Below are 7,075 nucleotides of genomic sequence, written 5' to 3'. Positions count from 1 at the left end.
CATCACCCTATTCAGAACAACTGTTCATTCGGAGGAAGTGTCCAAGAAGACCCCAATCAATATCTAACCACATTCCTGAGATATGTGATACTGTGAAGTCTAATGGTGTTCATCCTACACCTATAGATGCTTTGTTCCCTTCTCACTCAAGGACAAAGCATCCAAATGCTGGAATCCTTCCCGAAGGAGAGTTTAACAACCTGGAAGATGTGTGAAAAATTCTTGGCGAGATTCTATCCTCCTCAAGATCAAAGGTTAGAGGAGGTACAAACCTTCAGGCAACAAGATGGTGAACTCTTATGAAGCATGGGAGAGTTTAAGGACTTACAAGAAGTGCCCCCAGATATGTTAAGAATGGGTGCAGTTACACATTTCTATGAGGTCTTTCTTAGAATCAAAGAAGGCAATAGACCATCATCTGGGATCTCTGAACAAGAAGAAGACCATGAAGAAGCCATAGATGTCATTGAGACTGTAGCGAGAATGACTACTTCTATGCTTCTGAAAGAGGCAACACTAGAGGAGTAATGAGCTAAATAAGTGGATGCATGCTGGCCCAGAACAAGCTGATTACCAAGCAGTGGCTGACCTTACCAAGAAGATGGAGAGAACCAAGTAGCAGCAATCACCACCTCATTATCAACCCAAGAAGAGTGAATGCAGAGCAGAGGGTGAGCAGAAACAAGCCAACTACATTGAAAACTCACCTAGGCAGACCTGATCCATACTCCAAAATTACAATCCTGGTTGGAAGAACCACCCAAAATTTGGGTGGAAAAATCAACAAGATCAAGGCCAAGATCAGAGACGTCAAACCCCAACAACAATGCAGCTCACCAACATTCACACAGAGATCATATCAGCACTCACCTAACAACACCTCTCAACATCCATACAAACCAAAATGGCCATTCTCATCCTCCAACTCCAACTCACCATCATCCGAAGATAGACTCCAAGGATTGAGACCCTACTTGAACGATATGCAAAGAAGTCAGGACAGTAAAATGTTCCAGGAGGAAGTGCGTCCAATATGCAGAATCAAGATGCTGCCATCAAGAAACTTGAGACACAAATTGGCTACCTATTCAAGCAAATTCCCAGCCATAACTGTGCAGCAACACCGATCAAACCCAAGAGAGGAATGTCAGGCTATCACCCTCAGAAGTGGGAAGGAATTGAAGGAAATTCCCAAGAATCATAAGAGAAGAACTCAAATGAAGGGGAAAAGGACGAGATGAAGTCCAAATTCCCATTCCCAGTTCACAGCAAAAAGGAGAAATGCTGAAGCCAGACGTCCCAAAAGCTCCATACCCTCAGCAATTGAAAAAGAAGGGGATGACAACCAATTCTTAAGATTTTGGAAATCTTCAAGAAACTACAAATCAACATACCCTTTGCTGAAGCAATAGAGCAAATGCCACTCTATGCCAAGTTTTAAAGGAATTAATGACCAAGACGAGAAGCTGGAAGAGCAATGAGACTGTGATACTAACCGAAGAATGTAGTGCCATCATTCAGCACAAACTACCCCAGAAATTGAAGGATCCTGGGAGCTTCCAGATCCCTTGTATTATAGGGAAATCACAGTGGAGAAGGCTCTGTGTGACTTAGGAGCCAGCATAAATCTGATGTCAGTAGCTATGATGAGAAAAATGAAGATTGAGGAGGCTAAGCTAACAAAAATGGCCCTACAACTGGCAGACCGATTGTTCAAGTTTCCTCATGGCATAGTAGAAGATTTGTTGGTGAAGGTAGGATATTTTATCTTCCCAGCAGACTTTGTAGTGCTGGACATGAAGGAGGAAGCCAAGGCCTCCATCATCCTGGGAAGACCGTTCTTGGCCACTGCTGGAGCTATCATTGATGTCCAAAAAGGTGAACTCACCCTGAGATTACACAATGAAAAGATGACATTCAATGTGTTCAAAGCCATGAGTACCCACCAGAACCATTGGCGAATGTATGAGGTTGGATTCACTGGAAGATGCAGTACAAGAGATTTTTGAAGAAGAAGAACTTGAAGGGTTAACAGAGGAGGAATCAACATCTAGCGAAGAGGCTACAACAGCAGAGATTCATATACAGGGTGCACCAAAGAAAGAGAATAAAAAAAAGAAGCACCCAAACTTGAACTCAAAGCATTGCCACCCACTCTCAAATATGCATACTTAGGAGAGAATGAAAGTTACCCAGTGATCATAAACTCAGCCTCAGCCAAGATCAAGAGGATGAACTACTCCAAGTATTGCGAAAGCATAAGGATGCCATTGGATGGACCCTCGCTGACCTGAAAGGAATCAGTTCGGCCATATGCATGCATAAGATACTGTTGGAAGACGATGTCAAACCATCCATTCAATCCCAAAGGAGGCTGAATCCAGTCATGAAGGAAGTGGTACAGAAAGAAGTCATGAAGTTATGGCAGGGAGGGGTGATCTACCCGATCTCAGACAGCCCATGGGTCAGCCCGTGCAAGTTGTCCCAAAAAAATGAGGAATCACTGTAGTCTTCAATGAGAAGAACGAACTAATCCCTACAAGGACCGTCACATGATGGCGGATGTGCATAGACTACAGAAAACTCAATGAAGCTACAAGAAAAAATCATTTCCCCCTTCCTTTCATGGATCAGATGCTGGAAAGACTTGCAAGACACGCATATTACTATTTTCTCGATGGTTATTCAGGATATAACCAAATAGTGGTTGATCCGAGAGACCAAGAGAAAACCTCATTCACTTGCCCATATGGAGCGTTTGCCTACAGGCGCATGCCATTTGGGCTATGTAATGCACCTGCAACTTTCCAACACTGCATGCTCTCCATTTTCTCAGATATGATTGAAAAATTCATTGAAGTCTTTATGGATGACTTTTCGGTATTCGGAGATTCCTTCCCTAATTGCCTAAATCACTTGGCCCTGGTATTAAAAAGATGTCAAGTGACCAACTTGGTCTTGAACTGGGAGAAATGTCACTTTATGGTGACAGGAGGAATAGTTCTTGGCCATAAGGTTTCTAACCAAGGCATTGAGGTAGACAGGGCTAAGGTGGAACTCATTGAAAAATTACCCCCACCAAGTGATGTCAAGGCAATTAAGAGCTTTTTAGGGAATGCCGGCTTTTACAGAAGGTTTATTAAAGATTTTTCAAAGATAGCCAAGCCCTTAAGCAATCTCCTTGTATCTGATACACCATTTGTCTTTGATGAAAAATGCATGCTAGCATTCGAAAACTTGAAAAAGAGGATGTCCTCTGCCCCTATCATTTCCCCACCTGATTGGAACTTACCATTTGAACTGATGTGTGATGCATCTGATTTTGCAGTTGGGGCAGTGTTAGGACAAAGGAAAGATAACTTGGTCCATGTGATATACTATGCCAGCAAAGTCCTCAATGACACTCAAAGAAATTATACCACTACTGAAAAGGAGTTGCTGGCAATAGTTTTTGCATTTGACAAGTTTAGATCGTACCTCATTAGTGCCAAAGTGATCGTTTTCACAGATCACACAGCACTTAAATATTTGTTTGCCAAGCAAGAATCAAAACCAAGACTAATAAGATGGATCTTGTTGTTGCAAGAATTCAATATTGAAATTAGAGACAAGAAAGGAGTGGAGAATAAAGTAGCAGATCACCTATCCAGAATTCCTCATGATAAAGAAGGATCACATGATACAAGTGTAAATGAGTTCTTCCCAGATGAGCAGTTGATGACGGTTCACAGAGCACCCTGGTTTGCAGATATTGCCAATTTTAAGGCAACTGGGGCTTTTCCTCCAGAAATCAACAAACATCAAAAAAGAAAGCTCATCAATGACGCGAAGTATTTTGTTTAGGATGAACCATACCTATTCAAGAAGTGTTCTGATGGAATCCTTAGAAGATGTGTTTCAGAAGAAGAGGGAAGAGAGGTCTTATGGAACTGCCATGGCTCGTGCTATGGAGACCACTTTGGAGGGGAAAGAACTGCAGCCAAGGTGTTACAAAGCAGATTCTTTTGGCCCACCCTTTTCAAGGATGCCAAGGAAGTAGCAAAGAGCTGCAATGAATGCTAAAGAGCTGGAAACCTACCCAAAAGAAATGAGATGCCACAGAATTTCATCTTAGAGCTGGAACTATTTGATGTATGGGGAATCGATTTCATGGGACCATTTCCAACCTCATATTCAAACAAGTATATCCTAGTAGCAGTGGATTACGTTTCCAAGTGGATAGAGGCCATTGCAACCCCAACAAATGATAACAAGGTGGTCATGAACTTCCTCAGAAAGAATATCTTTAGCCGGTTTGGAGTCCCACGAGCGCTCATCATTGATGGAGGGAGCCATTTTTGTAACAGGCCACTAGAAGCTCTTCTCCTACGATACGGGGTAAAGCACAAGGTTGCCACACCTTATCACCCCCAAACAAGTGGGAAAACCGAGATATCTAACAGAGAGTTAAAAAGGATTCTGGAAAAGACTGTAGGAGCATCAAGAAAGGACTGGTCGAAGAAGCTAGATGATGCTCTTTGGGCATACAGAACGGCATTCAAAACACCAATTGGGATGTTCCCATATCAACTGGTGTATGGGAAGGCCTGTCTTTTACCATTGGAGCTTGAACACAAAGCCCTCTGGGCTCTCAAGCTACTAAATTTTGATAGCCTTGCCGCTGGTGAAAAAAGAGTCCTGCAGCTGCAGGAAATGGAGGAATTCAGATCTCAAGCCTATGAAAATGCCAAGATCTATAAAGAAAAGGCAAAGAGAAGACATGACCTCAATTTGACACCCAGAAGTTTTGAAAAGGGACAGCAAGTGCTCCTCTACAACTCCAAATTGAGACTTTTTCCTGGGAAACTCAAATCAAGGTGGTCTGGACCCTTTCTTGTCACAAAGGTCTCGCCGTATGGACACATAGAAATCATGGAGGAAAGCTCAAGGAGGACTTTCACTATGAACAGACAAAGGCTCAAGCATTACATGGGAAAAATGGGGGAAAGCCCCAAAGTGAAATATCATCTCAACTGATAGAGAAATCGTCGAGCTAGCGACGCTAAAAGAGCGCTTCGTTGGGAGGCAACCCAACCTAAGGTAGTTTCCTTTTCATGATCATTTCAATAAAAGTTACAAGTAGTTTACCCTTTATTGCGAGGAGCTAAGTTTGGTGTTGCACACTAAAACAATCCAAGAGTGAATGTGTAATTCTAAGTTTGGTGTTCCACCAAAGATTTCAGTTAGAATCACATTACACCTCTTCAAGAGCAAATTGCTAGCCCCAACCAATCAGGAAAACCACTTGACAAGAGTTTAGTTTCTAGTTCATAGTTGTTTTAGTAATAAAAGCACATAAGATCCTCTGCATGTATTCAATCTGTTGCATTAGGCAAGGAACTAAGTTTGGTGTTCACACACCAAATCAAGTTCAGAAACTCACAAGCATACATGCATGCTAACTAATTTTCAAGTGCTTTGGGAACAAGCAACTTCCAATAATTTTGTAAGAATTCAATTAAATCTTCGGGAACAACGGTGCACCATCATCCAAGGAGGTGAAGAAGGATGCAAAAGCTGTGGACGATGACAACAAAGGGATGGCTAGAAGTCACCACCAAAAGGTTGTATTGTTACTTGATTCCATATGCTTGGAAATGCTCAAATTGGAAGTCTGAAGTCACCACCCATTTACTTGTCATATGTGTGCTATGCCAAGCTATCTGCTGCATTTTCACCTTGCCTACTTCTATGCTTGTCCTTTAAGTCAATTAAAAAGAGATGTTATGAAAGACCAGAGTGATGTTCAATTTGTGGAGTAAGTTCTTAAGCTTGTGGTGTAGTAATTACTTAGCTAAGTTGGTTCACCAACAAGGTAAGAAGGAAACTATCTGTCCTGAATCATATGCTTGAAACACACCCCATGAGACTAGCTAAATAACAAGATCCTAATAAGAAAAGGGGAAAGAAAAATAAAAGTTGAGAAATAAAGAAAAAGAGTAAGAAATAAGGCTAGGCACCAAGGGTTGAATCTTAAGGCATGTGTCTGTGGTGCTCCTGTGCAAAGGATATACTTGGATGAATAAGCTCTCAGGGGGTGCCTTATCACTTGGTAACTTGGGTTAACTAACCCGGGATTATCAGCTGAAAGTCCACTATCAAGAGTAACCCTTGCTATAGAGTACTTAGTAACCCAAAGAGGTGCTGGACACCAAGGTCTCAAGAAGAAAAATAACAAACCATGTGCCTGTGGTGTGAATGTTTGGGGAAAGAGACTTGAGGGAGTAAGTCCTTAGGGGTGTCTTAACACCTAGCACCTTGAACCAACTGGTTCGGGAGTGCTGGCTGAAAGCTTATATTAAAGAGTCGCCCCCTTAAAGAGCACCTAGTCTAAAGAACACAATCAAACCCTAAAAAGACAAAGGGATCAATGAATAAAAGTCTCATAGGGTGCAATCAAGTGAGTATTCCAGGGCATGGTAAAGGTCTGAAAGCCAATGAAGGAATGAACCTAAGTTGCTATGCATGAAACCCCTTAAAACCAAGGACATGACTTCCACAATAATGACTCATTTTTCTTGTCATTTCATTCATCATTCTCATGTTTCAGTACTTGCTTAGGGACAAGCAAGCTTTAAGTTTGGTGTTGTGATGCCAGGGCATTTTGGCCAGTTTCAATGATCTTTTCTTTACTGTTTTAGGGTAGTTTCATGCATTTTCTTAGTTAATAAGCAATTTTTAGGTAGATAATCACTTACATCTTGATTCAAGTAAACATTGTGAATTTCATGTGATTTTATGAGAATTATGCATGAATTGAATGACAAATTGGATAATGCATGTCTCATAACTTGGATTAGAGCTTTGATGCACTTTATTTGTTTGATTTCAGGACAAAAGAAGCAAGGAAGAGCCACATTAGCAGCCACGTTAATCTAATTAACGTGACCACTAACATGGAATAGGAATAAACTTGCAACGTTAATGAGAAAAGTGATTGCCAATAACGCCTTCGAAACCATCATGGCCCACGTTAATTGCCACGTTAACTACATTAACGTAGTATTTAACTTGGAGAGAAAGGGAGCTCCAAGCG

This window comes from Arachis hypogaea, chromosome 11 (assembly GCF_003086295.3).
Source record: "Arachis hypogaea cultivar Tifrunner chromosome 11, arahy.Tifrunner.gnm2.J5K5, whole genome shotgun sequence".
NCBI classification, from domain to species: Eukaryota; Viridiplantae; Streptophyta; class Magnoliopsida; order Fabales; family Fabaceae; genus Arachis; species Arachis hypogaea.
The sequence above is the reverse complement of the archived record's forward strand: the minus strand, read 5'-3'. Positions refer to the sequence as shown.